The sequence below is a fragment of the Cajanus cajan genome, chromosome 6, assembly GCF_000230855.2.
Source record: "Cajanus cajan strain Asha chromosome 6, NIPB_CcT2T_4, whole genome shotgun sequence".
Classification (NCBI taxonomy): Eukaryota; Viridiplantae; Streptophyta; class Magnoliopsida; order Fabales; family Fabaceae; genus Cajanus; species Cajanus cajan.
In genome coordinates this window covers 25337299-25354516 of record NC_138522.1, presented here as the reverse complement: position 1 = coordinate 25354516, position 17218 = coordinate 25337299, and positions in this window count along the sequence as shown.

Sequence of the window (17218 nt, the reverse complement as noted above, 5' to 3'; positions counted from 1 at the left end):
AGTGGGAGGCACACTCGCGCGCATTCACTCACTCGGATCTCATCATCACTTTTCTATATTCTTCTTTGTAAACCCTCTCCCTCTCCTTTGTTGCTGAATCATTTTTTTTTGTCTTCTGTAGAGTGGGGTGAACTCTTCGTTACTCATTTGCACACTGTTGCAACTCAACAGGTATGAATCAGGGTTTCGCTAACACCTTTTTGCTTCCCATTGCTATTGTGGCTATCTATTCTATTCGGTTTTTTGGTTGTTCTATTTGTTTGGGTTCTTGGCCTTTTCTTCTGGATTGTTCTATCAAGCAGAATGGCTCGTTCTCTAAGCAGAACGACCCGTTCTCCAAGTAGAATGGCCCCGTTCTCCAAGCAGAACAGCCCGTGCTCCATGCAGAACGGCCTGTTCTCCATGCATAACGGGCCATTCTGCTTGCACTCGTTATGTTTTTTATTTATTTTTTTACTACTTTTTTACGTTGGACCTTGGTAATGTCCGACATAAATTTACATCGATTTTCAAAACTGACGTAAATTTACGTCTCCCGCATTAACGTCGGACGTTTTTCTAACGTAAAAAGCTTAAAATAACCGACGTAAATTACCTCTTTTGTACTAGTGTATGTCACACAAAACTTCTTCTTTATATTTTCCAAAGGAGATTGGTATGCTTGCTTGTTGGTTAACTATAATATCTCTTTCCTCATTGATCTATTGCATTTTATAAGGTTTAGGATGAGGTTTTGTACTTAAGGCTATCTTATCAACCAATCTAGTACTACAACAATTGGAAGTAGACCCAGTATCTACAATGAGAGAAAAAGTGTTTTGTAGAACCTTCACTACTACAGGATGTATTATCTACATCGGTTCTACAAGGTAATCTACATTGATTCTAAAACTGATGTAGAATAGAGCGACTTAGAAATACAAACACTTTCACATTGGTTTTGAAATTGATGTAGATTTGTGCAAAATCTACATCGATTTTGCTGACAACCGATGAAGATTTACGTACAAATCTACATCGGTTGTAAGTAAAATCAATGTAGATTTTAGCACAAATATACATCGGTTATACTGACAACCGATGTAGATGTGTACACAAATCTACATCAGTTCTACCAGAAACTGATGTAGATTGAATTTAAAAAAAGGTCTTTCAAAAAGAGAAGGAGAAAATTGAAAGAGAGGCCAAACTTGCTATCCCAGATGATAAGTTGAGAATTCTTAAACAAGAAGAAGAAAAATTGAAAGAAGACATGAGAAAACACAAAAAAGAAGAAGAAAAATGAAAATCAAAAGAAAAGAAGAAATAGAAAAAAATAAAGAACTTTGTGCAGGGAAGAGTAAAGAGGAAGAAATATCCTCTAAAGGATTTGTGACTAAAGAGAATTGTTTTAGTACTAAAATTCCTATGCAAAAAATTCTCTTTATTCATAAAGATCTTAACTCTTGCCGTCATTCTGCCATTAGTCTTTAAGAGGAGATTCATAAATCATTATTTTTAAAGAAAAAGAATCTCAACTTCAAGATTTGGTGAAGGAGAAGTGGACTTTACTTAGTTCTACTTCTCATGCTACTTCCTTGGTGTTGCCCAAGGTAAATAGCCTTCCTTTGTGTAGGACTTTTCCTACCTTAGTTGTGTCAATAATGCACCCAATTTATGGAATATATTATTTGTTGGATATAACATCTGAACCTTCAAGGTTCCTTGTGACAAATTCTTTTCATAACTATCCAACAAATAATATAATCCAAAATTGTTTAGGAAATTTCTTAGTAGTATTTTCCTTATTTTCTAGGAAATGCCTAGGTTACCACATAGGGTACTTTAGGCAAGATGTTTTAGTTTTTAGGATTAAGTCTTTAGTGTGCTATAGTTTTAGCTTTAGCACATTTTTAGGATTTAGAAATATCCTAGTCTATGTTTAGGAAGGGATCCTATTCATTATATTAGTAGGTCTAGTGTCATAGATTTCTTTAGGTTCCATGAAAGGATTCCTCCTAGGATATTCCTTTTACATTTATTTGTTGAAAATATCACCTCTGATGAATTTTATTATATATTTGTAGGTGTGGCCAATAATCATGAGGACCCTCGAGATTTGAGGTCAAATCCTTTTCAAGAGGGAGGAGATGATAGACTACGGCCAAGGCCAAGGAATCCAAGAGGTGATATACTAAAAGAACCAAGAGGAATGGGATGATCTTAAAGACACTTTTCTTATGTTTGTACATATAGTAGTTCTTTTGTATAGGTTATTTTTGTCTTTGTATTTGTGAGGCACTTTACTTGCTTTTTCTAGTGTTTGTATATTGATTTCAAGGTAGGTTACTTGGAGATTTTAACTCCATTTAATCTCCCTAGTTGATACATTCATTTTGTATTTTTTCAGTAGGGAAAAACGGGTGGCATTTAGCAATGCTTGAGGGTGTGACTAGTAATTGAGCCAGAACTGGGCCTAGGAAAAATTTTGCATATTAGACTCATTTTGCTCCTAATTTTTCATAGATTTGATTTTGATGAACCTAACTAAACCAAATCAAATAATTTCAAAATAAATCATGGAGCATTTTGGAGCCTTGGCCGCCTAGCCTTCACTTTTATTCTTGGCCAAAATTTGCTAGCTTCTCCTTCAAGCTTTGAAGCTTGCCTTCCAAGTCTCTAAACCTTGGTAGGTTAGGCTGACCTTACCATGGTTCTTAAGTGAACCATGGTCAAGGTTAGCTTCTTCTACAAGTTTTAGAAACCATGGATGGTTAGCTACACCTTACCATGGTTCCTAGTGAACCATCGTTAAGGTTAGCTTCTCCTAGAAGCTACCTCTCCCTATAAATTTGTAAATCCTTCTCTTGTAATCACTTTTGGACATTTATGAGAACTAGAAATCATATTTCTCTCTTATTTTCAAGAGTCAAATTCGTGAGGAACCTTCTCCTAGGTTCTCTCTCAAAGTTCCTTTTCCTATAAGCTTGGTTTCTCAAGCTTCTTCACTTCTTCAAGAGGTAACCGAACCTCTCTTAGGTGCTTCTCCACCATTGGAGAATCCTCCAAGGTGATTCCGCCACGTTCAAGGAGTTCAACCTCATGGAGCATTTCGGTCCTTGCATGGAAAGCTTGGAAGAATATCAATCCTCTCCAAGTACTTCCATCAGTTACCCTTGAAGATAACCAAAGCTCATGATACCAAATGATGGACTCCTTCCACCAAGGGATGACCAAGATGTTAAATGGTGAAGAGGAGCTCCTTTCCAAGGCCAAGATGATGACCTTATAGGGTGGATGTTCCTTAAAGGGTGAGGCAAAGTGAAAGTGGGCGTGAAAGGTGGGAACTTGGGCGAATAGGAGAAAATGGAAGGGAAAGTGTCTTGGACGGTTCTAGGTTGGCTCACTTCACTATGTAGGGGTGAAGGCCACTCAAGGAACCCTAAACGCACTCAAGGGAGGAGATAGAAGAGGTAGGTCGTGTAGACCTGGTGACCATGGAAAGGATTTGAGGAAAAAATGTTCTCTCAAATTCATATAATCCAAAGTATTTACAAGGTGCATGGTTTACGGTATTTATAGGGGAGGGAGCATTTAGGGTTGCATTTGGGAGTGTATGGCTGAAAATTGCAATGCCAAATGCACTTCAAATGAAACCTAAATTAACCCTAGATGCTACTTGGTGGCCAAGGATGGAATCTTTGGGTTTGGCTAGGCTACAACTAGGCGCATGTTAAGACCATGCAACCTAGGTGCCCTCCACTTGGGCCTAAGCCTTTCCAAGTCCAAAAATAGATCAATGCTCACCAAAAATATGCCTAGGCCTATTTCTCACCCTAATAGAATACCCTAGTCCAAAAAATAAAATCCTATAATCTAAAAAAACCCCATAATACAAGGGTAAAATGGGAAATACAAGTAAAAATAAATCCTATAACTAAGGCACCCCAAAATACAAGGGTAAAATGGGAAATACAAGTAAGATAATTCCTATGTCTACGATACTCATAATACAAGGGTAAAATGGGAAAATAAAGACGGGCAAAATAGGCATAAAAATAAATTCTATGCTAACAAGGCTTAGGAGAATGATCAATATCCTTTAACCAAAAGAAGCATGTCTCTAGGAGTGTTATCTCCCCTATCCTCTTCCAAACTCCTAGCCATAGACCTATTAATGGGTCCTACATGAAGCTCCAAGGATGGTTCTCCATCATCTCCTGAACGGGTATACAACAAATCAATAAGGGAAAGTCTGGAGAGACGGTACTCATATCGTAACATGGGCCAATTGGAAGCCCTAATACCAGTCCAGCCTAGAGAGGCTAAGTTGAGAAGGTACTCTCTCTACAGCGAGCTAAATAGGATCTTCACCTCACCATCACAATAAAGGAAGGGGGTATATGGAGCATCCATACGAAGACCAGAGGCTTAGATGGCATATTTTGTCATCCTTATTCCCCAACAGAGTATGCAACTCGACAATCAACTACTCTAGGGAACAAAGATACGAGTAAACCCATCTATCTGAAAGAAGCAATATGGAAGCAATTATACGAAAAGATGGACAAAAGACTTGAATAAAATGTCTACATCTTTACTTGACTTTGGGAAAGCAACACATAGCCATCCAAAGTACAAGTAAAGAGAGGCAGTTGTCGACACCCAATTTTTTCCAAGGTATCCAAAACAAGGCAAGAAGACTTTGAAGGCCCAACGTGGCATCAGAATGGACTAGGAAGTCACCAGAAGGCCCAAAAACCCAAAAAATGAATTAGGAGCCAAGAATGGGTCATTCCCAATCCAGAACGGGACATTTCAAGCTTTTGAAATGGCATAGAAACCCTAGGTTAAAACAGGTCGTTCCTAATCCAAAATAAGTCATTTTGACCCAATTTGTTATGGGTTAATTTTAAATTTAGAACGGGTCATTCTGATTTTGGAATGACCCATTCTAGATTAAAAAATTGTGCATAACAAACTAAATCAAAATAGGTCATTTTGATCATCAGAACGGGCCGTTCTGGCATGAGTTGAGGCCTATAAATAAGAGCCTGTGAACAGTGCTTAGGAGGAAGAGTTTTGGCTTGTTGAAATCTGGTATAGTTCATATATTCTCTCTCTTTCTCTCTTTTTAAGTGAGGATATTTGTTAGTTAAAAAGGTTGCTAAAACACGCCTTGACTCTATATTGGAAGAATCTTTCAATAAAAGTTTGCTTTAGAGGTATTTTCATTAATCTCATCTCCTTTATTTAAATTGTTTATATATAGAATATGCCATAAATGAGTAATAATCAAGTATGTTAGAAAAGAATGGCTCAATCCAAGAGGGGTTGAATTGGATTCTATGACACTTTAAAAAGTTTCAGAGTTCTTAGGATCTTTATTTCAATTCAAACTTTTCTAATATGAATTTTCAAAGAAGTTCCTTAAAGACTTGTTAATGAAAAATGAATCCTATATGATTTCTTGATTAATCATTAATAATATTCAAAGTTAGGAGCAATCAATATGCAATACTTTGATTCAGTCTAAAACAATGTTGTGCATACAAACATGTTAATCAAGAATGCTCAAAGTAAAAGATAAGGATAAGAGAAGATTGCACAAGTCTTTTATCTTGGTTCAGCCACTCCACATGTGACCTACATCCAGTCCTCAATCATAACCTGATCAAGATTTGTTCCACTATCTTAATGAAGAAGTTTTACAAGTATACCACACATGCATACACTCCTACATTCAAGATAACCATTTTCATGACCCCAAGAAAGTACCCCTTGTAGAAACCCACTACAAGAATTCCTTACCACTTGAGAAACCTACTCAAGATTTACAATTATTCACAAAGAATTAAGGAACAAATTCACCTGGAATTCAGAAGCAAATCTTAATCTTTCTCTTTTCAAGAATGTGACGTTGATGATGATCTTTTCTCAAAGCATTTCAAAAACGTTTTACTTCTTGGTTTCACAAAGAAAACACTCCAAGAAGGTCATAAAGACTTCAGAATCATGTTTTTCTCTTTTTGATTCTCTGTTCTATCTTGTTCTGAAGTTTCAAAATATGAAAACTATTTATAAGCTTTTCAGAACTAGATAATCGATTATTTTAAAGGATAATCAATTATTTTGTTCTTCATGATTTCTGGAAATCAACCAAGAACAATTTAATCGATCATTTTGCAGGATAATCGATTATTCCAGAGAGTGATTCCTGGGATAATCGATTATTTGCAGCAAGGCATCCTTTTTACCTGTTGCTGGAATAATTGATTATATTTAATGATAATCAATTATTTTGAGTCAATTTTCAAAAACTCTATTTTATGTCTCAAATAACTTCTTAAGTTTCAAACTCATCATCATACTTACTCTTAATCAGATTAGATAAAGATTAGCTCATGCACAAAGCACACACATGAAAAAATAAGCTCAACAAAACACTACAATTTATGAGCTACTCCTATTACAACATAATAGTCATATTTTTCTTCTTGACTTTGTTTTTGACTTGTTGATGTCCTTGATCAGCTTTGATCCACACTTTGTTATCATCAAAACCTTCATTCTCCAGAAGTGAGTTGATTCACCACTATGAATCTCAACAATCTCCCCCTTTTTGATGATGACCAACCATACAAGCCAAGCCACTTTGTTTTGCCATATTACACAACATTTCAAATCCTGCAAAACAAACTCAACAAAACCTTTCTCCCCCTTTGGACATCATCAAAAACAAACTAATATATGTATGTCCAGATTACACATGTATGAGCTTATGCATAATCCTTATTTGCTCAAAATCAATGCCACAAGACTGATTTAAACATAACATAGGCATTGTTCCAATCAACATATATCAAATTTTGTGATCAGAAAATTTTCCATATTCATCAAGTGATCTTCAATCACAATATCTCAACCACAAGCATCATATCATCAGCAAAACATCAAATTGTCAGCCAAAATCACAACGTGCAGTATATTATCACATTTCAAAGTCCAAAAACATTCTCAAATATGCCAGCAAACATCAATTACCACATATCAATGTTAAAAGACAGAACATTGCACAATCAATCATCAAAACAGAATTATCAACTCATTCTAAACACAATATAACAACAATAAACTTTCACACTGCATCAGAATATAAAGTGTTCAAAAAAATAAGCCAAGATAATTGTTCGAAAATTAAACGAAATTACAACCCAATTGAAAAATAGAAATTTAAAACTAAACTTCCTAATTCAAAACAGAACACTAAATCACTCCTAGTCTTCAGGCATCCCAAGTTGAGCCTTAATTCGGTTAATCTCATGATCAAGGGTATCAAACCGATCAAGAATACCCGAATAAATTGACTCATGCCTCCTAGACATCTCCATGACCGCATCAAGCTTATTAATCATGATTTGCTCAAATGGAGAGAATGTTTTAGGCTCCGCTTCTTGTTCTTTGTCAAGTTCAACTTTGACCTGTGGTGGCTGATCTTCATCATGAGATGGAACACCATCTTCATCAGTTGCAGGTTCAGGGGTCGGAGGGACATCTCCCTTGAATACCCATTTGTCTTCCTGTTTCTGTTGAGCTTAGGAGAGCTTGAATCTTCAAGGAGTTTTGATGATCACAACGAGTATACAACAACAACTTGGAGCACAAAAACAAAGGCAAAGAAGAGTCAGGAAAATGCTATGAAATGGAGCTATGTAATAGAGCTTAGCAAATAAATTGTTTTGAATATGTTTGTATATTTTGTGTGCTTAGTATGCTTTGTGCATAATCAAATCTTATCTAAACCAAGTAGAGAGTATATGATGATGAGTTAAAAACATTGGAAAGTTATTTTGAGTCTTAAAATGAAGTTTTAAGAACTAACTCAAAATAATCGATTATACTCAACAAATTATGTTTCAGCCCTTCAACAAGCAATACATTCTCAATCAATGTTAGGGAGAAGGAGTTACCAATATATACCATGACCAAGAATTCTCCCTTTGTTGTTGTCACCATAAGTAACATACCCTTTATTCTTCAATTTTAGACTTGAGAATTTTGAAGGATCTCCAATCATATGCCTTGAGCAGCCACTATCAAGATACCATAGTAAGCTCTTGGCCCTCAAGCATTCCTACAACAAAGATCAGAAAAATGATTTAGGTACCCATGTGAAGGGTCCTTGATGGTTAGTTCTCAGCCTTTGGCTCCTTTTAATCCAAACCATTTCTCCATTGGGAACTCCATACTTCCTAGAGTAGCATATCTTTATTGTATGACCTTTCTTACAACAATAATAGCAAGTTTTTTGTCTAATGAAATTGCTTTTATATATTCTGAAAACTTGGTTTTTCTTAAAGACTTCTTTCTTTGATTTTAATGGAATGTTCATGCTTTGATTAAAACCAAGTCCACTTCTATCAAAAGTATTTCTTTATTTTCCCAAAATGATATTCAAATTTGCATTTCCATTTGTGAACTTTGCAAGAGTGATTTTCAAATTAGCATTTTCCTTTTCCAAAGTCTTGCAATTTTCACAAACACCTTTTGAAAAAGGGGAGGTTTCACAATAAGCTTCATTAAAGTTTAAAATTGTTTGAAGATTCTCATGCTCATTTTTCAAATCCTCAAGCTCTTGTTCAGCTTTAATTAAAGCATTTTCATACCATGACAGCTTTTTTTTAAGCTTTGAATTCAAAACATCTAATTTCACAGCTTCTTTGTGAACTTGAATGAAAGCTTCTTGGAGTTGATCATAGTCCGGATTAAATTCAAGGTTAGAATCACTTACTATTGTGTCTTGATCAGATCCAGCCATCAAACACAAATTGTTCTCTTCAAATTCAGATTCATCACTTGTTGTGCTTGAGTCATTATCTTCCCAAGCAATGTAGGCTCTCTTTCCTTTTCCGTTTTTCTTCATTTTCTTTTCCTCTTGTTGCTTCTTTAAGAGGTTTGGACATTCAGCTTTTATGTGTCCCGATTTCCCACACTCAAAGCAATTGTAGGAGGATGTACTTGCTTCCTCTTTCTTGTTAGTCTTCTTATTGAACTTGTAGGGGGAATTCCTTTTTTTCCTTAGGAATTTTCTGAACTTCTTCACCAGCAAGTTGAAGTTCTCTGTTTCAGAATCTTCGAAGCTTGATTCTTCACACACCTTTTTGCCTTTGACTGATTTCAAGGCTCTTAGTGACACTCCCTTGCCCTTTTTGTCCTGATGTTCATTTTCCTCAAATAAATGCAGCTTTTGCTCATGCTCTCTTAGCTTTCCAAAGAGAGTACCAAGGGTCAATGAAGTCAAGTCCTTTAATTCTTCTATGGCAGTCACCTTTACTTGTCATGATCTGTCCAAGCATCGCAGCACTTTCAAATTTAATTCTTCTTCTTCAAATTTCCTGCCAAGATCAACAAGGTGATTTATCAAGTGTGTAAACCTCTTTTGAAAATCAGAAATTGATTCACAATTGTTCATTCTCAACAATTCATATTATCTTATGAGAGTATGCTTTCTAGATCTCTTAACATCACTTGTTCCTTCATGAGTGACTTGCAAAGTGTCCCACATTTCTTTAGCAGATTTGCATTGAGAAATTCTAAAAAATTCATCAATAGACAATGCAGATGTAATGATGTTCGTTGCTCTATAGTCATATTGGGCTCTTTTTCTCTCATCATCACTCCATTCACTCCAATGTTTTTCTCTCTTCCCATCATCATCTTTGGTCATAGGGATATAGGGTCCATTTTCAATTGCATCCCACACAGCAATGTTAATTGCTTCAATGAAAATTCTCATCCTAATTTTCAAGTAGACATAGTTTTCACCATTGAAAACAGGAGGTCTATGAATAGACACACCCTCACCATAAGGTAGGTTGCTATTGACCATTTTTGAAATCTTGAATAACACTCAAGAGCCTTGCTCTAGATACCAATTGTTAGAAAAGAATGGCTCAATCCAAGAGGGGGGTGAATTGGATTCTATGACACTTTAAAAAAATTTAGAGTTCTTAGGATCATTATTTCAATTCAAACTTTTCTAATATGAATTTTCAAAGAAGTTCCTTAAAGACTTGTTAATGAAAAATGAATTCTATATGCTTTCTTGATTAATCATTAATAATATTCAAAGTTAGGAGCAAACAATATGCAATACTTTGATTCAGTCTAAAACAATGTTGTGCATACAAACATGTTAATCAAGAATGCTCAAAGTAAAAGATAAGGATAAGAGAAGATTGCACAAGTCTTTTATCCTGGTTCAGCCACTCCACATGTGACCTACATCCAGTCCTCAATCATAACCTGATCAAGATTTGTTCCACTATCTCAATGAAGAAGTTTTACAAGCATACACATGCATACACTCCTACATTCAAGATAACCACTTTCTTGACCCCAAGAAAGCACCTCTTGTAGAAACCCACTACAAGAATTCCTTACTACTTGAGACACCTACTCAAGATTTACAATTAATCACAAAGAATTAAAGGAATGAATTCACCTGAAAACTGAACAGATCAGACTGTGAATTCAGAAGCAAATCTTAATCTTTCTCTTTCAAGAATGTGATGATGATGATGATCTTTTCTCAAAGCATTTCAATAACGTTTTACTTCTTGGTTTCACAAAGAAAACACTCCAAGAAGGTCACAAAGACTTCACAATCACGTTTTTCTCTTTTTGATTCTCTGTTCTATCTTGTTCTGAAGTTTCAAAATGTGAAAACTATTTATAACATTTTCAGAACCAGATAATCGATTATTTTAAAGGATAATCGATTATTTTGTTCTTCATGATTTCTGAAAATCAACCAAGAACAGATTAATCGATTATTTTGCAGGATAATCGATTATTCCAAAGAGTGATTCCTGGGATAATCAATTATTTCACAAATAATCGATTATTACAGCAAGGCATCCTTTTCACCTGTTGCTGGAATAATCGATTATATTTAATGATAATCGATTATTTTGAGTCAGTTTTCAAAAAATCTATTTTATGTCACAAAATAACTTTTCAAGTTTCTAACACATCAACATACTCACTCTTAGTCAGATTAGATAAAGATTAACCCATGCACAAAGCACACACATGCAAAATAAGCTCAACAAAACAATACAACTTATGAGCTACTCCTATTACACATCATAGTAGCCATATTTTCTCCTTGACTTTGTTTTTGACTTGTTGATGTCCTTGGTCAGCTTTGATTCTCAGAATCCATACTTTGTTATCATCAAAACCTTCATTCTCCAAGTTTGAGTTGATTCACCACTCCATGAATCTCAACAATCTCCCCTATTTTGATGATGACAAACCATACAAGCCAAACCATACAAGCCATTTTGTTTTGCAAACCAATATATATATTTTTAAATCCTGCAAAACAAGCTCAAAAACCTTTCTCCCCCTTTGGACATCATCAAAAACAAACCAATATATATATGTCCAGATAGCACATGTATGAATTTATGCACAATACTTATTTGCTTATAATCAATGCCACAAGACTGACTTAATATCAAGCAACATAAGCATTGTTCCAATCAATTAATACCAAAATTTGTTATCAGGGAATTTATCATAATCACAATATATAAACCATATGATTCATCAGCAAAACCCATAGCAAAACAGAATATAGCTTTATCAAACATACCAGTAAACACCAACATATATGCAACAACACTATCACATATCAATGTTCAAAAACAGAACATAACACTATCAAACATCCAAATCAAAATTATCAAATCATTCCAAACACAATATAGCCACAATAAACCTCATATTGCATCAGAATTTAAATTGTTCAACAGAATAAACCCAAGATAACTGATGGAGGAGGCCCATGGGCTAAGGGCCCAACTACTAGAGCAATGACAAGAAGGATGCATGAAGAGTGGGCCCAAGCCCAAGAAAGGCCCATCACTTTATTTTGTTGGGCTTTAGCTCAAGCCCATTAGATTAGGGTTAGTATAGGGTTGGGCCTTGGTGCCTTGTATTTTCTTTTGGGCCTTGTATTTTCGGCCTTTGTAGTATAGGAATTACATGTAGAGGTCATTTGGAATTTAGGGTTAATTAAGGTTTGTAGACACCTAAAATTGTCCGGGTCGGAAATAAAGCTTGAAGACTCTCGAAGACTAAAGGAAAGTCAGCCGGAAGGACTCCTGGAAGACCCTGGAAGACCCTGGAAGACCCTAGGATGATTATCTGTAGGTTTAGAGGTCTTAGAGTAGCAAAAAATAAGAAAGTGGAGGGAATGAAGCCCAATACGGCCTCCCAAGAGTTCAGTACGGCCGTATTGAACATTTTAAACTACAATACGGCCGCACTGAACTCAATACGGCCGTATTGAAGTTCAATACGGCTGCATTGAACTCAATACGGCTGCACTGAACTTCAATACGGCCGTATTGAGGTTTTTGAACTTCAATACGGCCGTATTGAATTCAATACGGCCGTATTGTAGTTCAAAACTTCAATACGGACCGTATTGACCCCCAGAAACCGTATTGAGCCTCTTCCCTATAAATATGACGTCAATGGGACGTCATTTCACACTTTTGCACAGAGTTTTGACTCCCTCCTTGAGTATTCTGGGGTTTTTGAGCAGTGTTCTGCCCTAGAAATCTCTCTGGGAGTCGATCCGACGAAGTTCTGGAATTCCGAGCATTTAGCTTGGAGATTCGAACTTAGTCGAAGGGAAATCCTCCGGATTTCCATAGTTAAAATTTTATAGGAGGGAGCGAGCGGTCTTGTAGAGGGAGGGAACGCCAAAACGCTTCCCAATTTCTGTCAAGATATATAAGAAAGCACGCTTCAAAGGTTTATCTCTTTAAAGTCCCTTCTTTTACCGCTTTCTGTTTGTACATATTTAAACTGTCGTCATGTAGATAGTTAATTTATAATTGCTTAGAATAAATAGGGGTAATTTAGTAATTTTGAGCTATTATTTAATAAATAATCTGTCATAGGGAACCCGAAAGGGGCGCTGTGGGGTGCTAACACCTTCCCCACGCGTAACCGACTCCCTTACCCGACTCTGGTTGTAATGGCCGAAGTCGATTTTTGAATCGATTGCCTTAAACTTCTTTTTCCAATGTTTTGAGTAAAACATTGGTGGCGACTCCATGAACCCTTCCTTTTTATGAAAACCGCTAATCCATGGAGGGTCCCCGCTTGGGATTAACATGGATTGGTGAGCCTTTTAATAAAATTGCTCGTTTGACAAGGTCTCAGTTTGAGAATAAGTCATTCTAGCAATCCATATTTTTAAACAAATAAAAGAGTCCAACCATCCTTCGCGAATGCCGAAAGCCCGTTTCGGGCCGGTGGCGACAGATGGCGACTCCACTGGGGAAGCCTCGAGAGTCAGTCCCATTTAGTGACAGATTATTTTTAACAAATAATAGTTAAAATTACTTCATTACCCCTTGCTTGTATAATAACATGTTTTACCTATTTGGCTTTAAATAACTGTTGTATGTTTAAATCTTTGCAATTGTTTGAAATAAAAACTGCACACAAACCTTCGCACACAACAGTTCCCTCTATACCCGGGGGCATGAGTGGTAAGCCATAGGGAGTGGATGTTAGTACGGCCGGTTGTCGAATGGGTCTATAGGTGCCCGTAGACCGTTGTTGGAAAGCATCACTCAAGGTGATAACCATGAACTCAAGTCCGACAGTGCGTTGGAGCTTTCCATCGACTTACGACGAGAGGAATTGGGTCCCTATAATGGGGGCACCTTGGGGGCCTCAGACCGGTGAGAACAGTTAGATCCACCTTGAATATGCACCTTTCTGCAGGAAACCCCTACCTCGTGATTCGCTCGTGACTGTTCGTGGATGAGTGAATTGTTTGTGTAAATGCTTATGTGCAATTGTTTGTGCATTAATAAATAACCTCGTGATAAGGTCTAAAGAATAATCCCCATGCATGAAAATGTCATGACATGAGAGGAAAAACCAATGTGTGAAAATATAATAAAAGTAAGGAGCATAGGCATCATTATCAATAATACCTCATGCATCCTCATCAATTATTCATTTTAGGATCACCAATACCCTCTCGATGTGAGTAAAAGGGACCCATGACTATTGAGATTCTCCGTTGGGGAGAGATCATAGGCTAGGGAGGGTGATAAACCTTCATCTTAAAAAGGCAGCGCCTTAAAGATAGAGTCTTATCAAGCTCACATCGAGAGCGTATTCATACCATGAATAAACTAATTAGAATAAAACATTCATTTTAGAAAGTGGCTGGTCATCTCTCTGTCCTCACACGCGCGCAGAAAATCAAGAAGATGGAAGCGCTGGAGGACCAAAATAAGAAGCTTACAGCCGAGCTCTCACAGCTCAAAGAACAAATGGCGCAAATGATGGAACTCATGCGTCACCATAATGTACATGGGTCTCACCACAGTGACCATGAGTCCCATCATCATGAGGAGGAGGAACATGAGGAAGAACCTCCACGAGCTGTACCCCTTGGGGCGGGGATCATGATTAAAGAGCCCGAGGTTTCAAAGGAACAATTCCATGCTCTTGAGGATCGGCTAAGGGTTATGGAGGGGCATGATTTTGACATCAAAGATGCCGCCAACATGTGCTTGGTGAGGGACATCCAATTCCCTCCCAAATTTAAAGTGCCAGATTTCCCAAAATATGTGGGATCGACTTGCCCTAAGAGTCATCTCACCATGTACTGTCGAAAGATGGCTGCATATGCCACAAACGAAAAGCTCTTGATCCACTGCTTCCAAGAGAGCTTGGCTGATACCGCGCTCAACTGGTATATGCAGCTAGATGGAAATCTAGTACACACATGGAGGCAGTTGGCCGACGCCTTTCTCAAGCGCTACAAATACAACATCGACCTAACACCCGATAGGTCAGATCTTCAAGCCTTGAGTAAAAAGAATGATGAATCTTTCAAGGCGTACGCCCAACAATGGAGGGAGTTGGCGGCACAGATAGAGCCCCCGCTGTCGGATAAGGAGACGGTGTCCTTATTCATCAACTCGTTGACTGGTCCCTATTACGATAAAATGATAGGGAACACAACGACACTCTTCTCGGACATCATCACCATTGGGGAGAGAGTGGAACAAGGACTTAAAAGTGGGAAGCTGGCTAAGCCTTCCCAATCATATGAAGCTAAGAAGGCCTTCGGGAAGAAGAAAGAGGGAGGAGTCAATGCTATAACCATACCCTCGGCTACTTTCACTTCGAAGTCAGGAAGAGCGCAATTCACCCCTGTGAAGAAGTTTGATAAACTTCCGACCACTTATAGCGATCTCCTGCCGAAGCTAGTAGAAGCCAAACTTCTAGCTCATGTTCCACCAAGGAAGATCGACCCACCTTACCCCGATTGGTACAAGCCACAAGACAAATGTTTATACCATTCGGGGGCACCAGGGCATTCAACAGAGAAATGCCTAGCTCTCAAATACAAGGTCCAAAACCTTATTGATGCCGGGTGGGTCACCTTCGATTCGACAGCGCTCGACGTGAGCAAGAATCCTCTGCCAAAGCAGGAGTAGAGAGAAGAACAAGCCACGATAGGGCCCCTTCATTCTTCTTTTAAGGACTCATGATCAGTACCCGAGATCATGAGAACCTTTTCATGTAAATAAGGGTTTTACAGTTTTAATACATATCAATAAAGAGGCATTTTTCACATATCATTCTCTCTTTTGTTCTTTTCTCTCTTTCCTCAGTAAAAATTCTAAACCTAAACAAAACCAATAAAATAATTGTGTCTGTAATTGTTCGCTCTGACCGGGATCCAAAAGTGAATGGGTTGAGTTGGAGAGTGATGAGGAGACCATCTCTCCGGATCTGCAAAGACTGCTAGAACGAGAAGCTCGCTTACTCCAACTCGTCAAGAGAAATTGGAGACTGTGAATTTGGGGCATGGCCGAGAGATATAAGAGGTCAACATTGGGACCCATATCAGTGATGAAATAAGGACACATGTTTCCGCTATGATTATAATAAAATCATTCTTCATTGCTTCTTTTCTTGCTTATAATAAAATTCTAAACCACATTATTTTTTAACCCTGTTTGAATAAACATGAATGAGGTTAAAATCATCTTAATAATAATAAACCCACATCATTTTTATGTGGAGGTGTGTGTGACAACTTGGAGCACCTTCCCTTGGCCTTGACAAGTGCCATCATGGGTAAAAAGAAATCTTTCAAAATAAAAGAAGCTCGGCAGGAAACTCAAAAAGGGGACTGCGCAAAAATAAGAGCAAAAGACCCGCTAGGAATCCCACAAAAGGGTGACCTAGGCAAAAGTTAGGGTTACAAAAATAAACAAAAACAAAGGTCCGCTAAAACGCCACAAAAGGGTGTTTTAGGCAAAAATAAGGACAATCAAAAAACAAAAAAGAAATCCATGATGGTACCATGAACCGAATTCAAAAAGAAAGGTTCAAGGGAAGCTATCTAAGTTGTCAAAATCACAACGTCAATAAACAAAGATTTTCTTAACTTCATAAGTGTTTAATCAAACAAGCCTAAACACATAAGCCTACCTTGGCCATCCATTCTTACAAAAACCATTTTTGAAAAATAAATCCTCTCTAAAACACAAACTTCAGAACAAAAATATCTTTCCTTTCTTTTCTCTCTTGTCCCGAAAGATTTTAGAATAATCTAGTGGAAGCATGGAGAAATAAATCATCACTGAAAATGGATCTAATCTGAATAATAAAATGGGGGAAGAACTGTGCCAAGAATTCAAGATCCAACACCATAACTTTTCCCCATATCGGCCGAAGATGAATGGGGCAGTCGAGGCAACCAATAAGAACATCAAGAAAATAGTGCAAAAGATGGTTGTCTCATTTAAAGACTGGCACGAGATGTTACCCTTCGCTCCTCATGGCTATAGGACTTCAGTACATACAGGAGCTACTCCATTCTCCCTCGTTTAGGGGATGGAGGCAGTTCTACCCATCGAAGTCGAAATACCTTCCCTAAGGGTAATCATGGAAGCAAAACTTTCCGAAGCAGAATGGGTTCAAAGCCGGTATGACCAGTTGAACCTCATTGAAGAAAAACGGCTGAACGCCATATGCCATGGTCAAGCCTATCAGAGGAAGATCAAAAAGGCTTTTGACAAGAAAGTCCACCCTCTAGTCTACCATGAGGGAGAGTTGGTAATGAAGAAATTGCTACCAACTCGAAAGGACAAAACCGGAAAGTGGGCCCCAAATC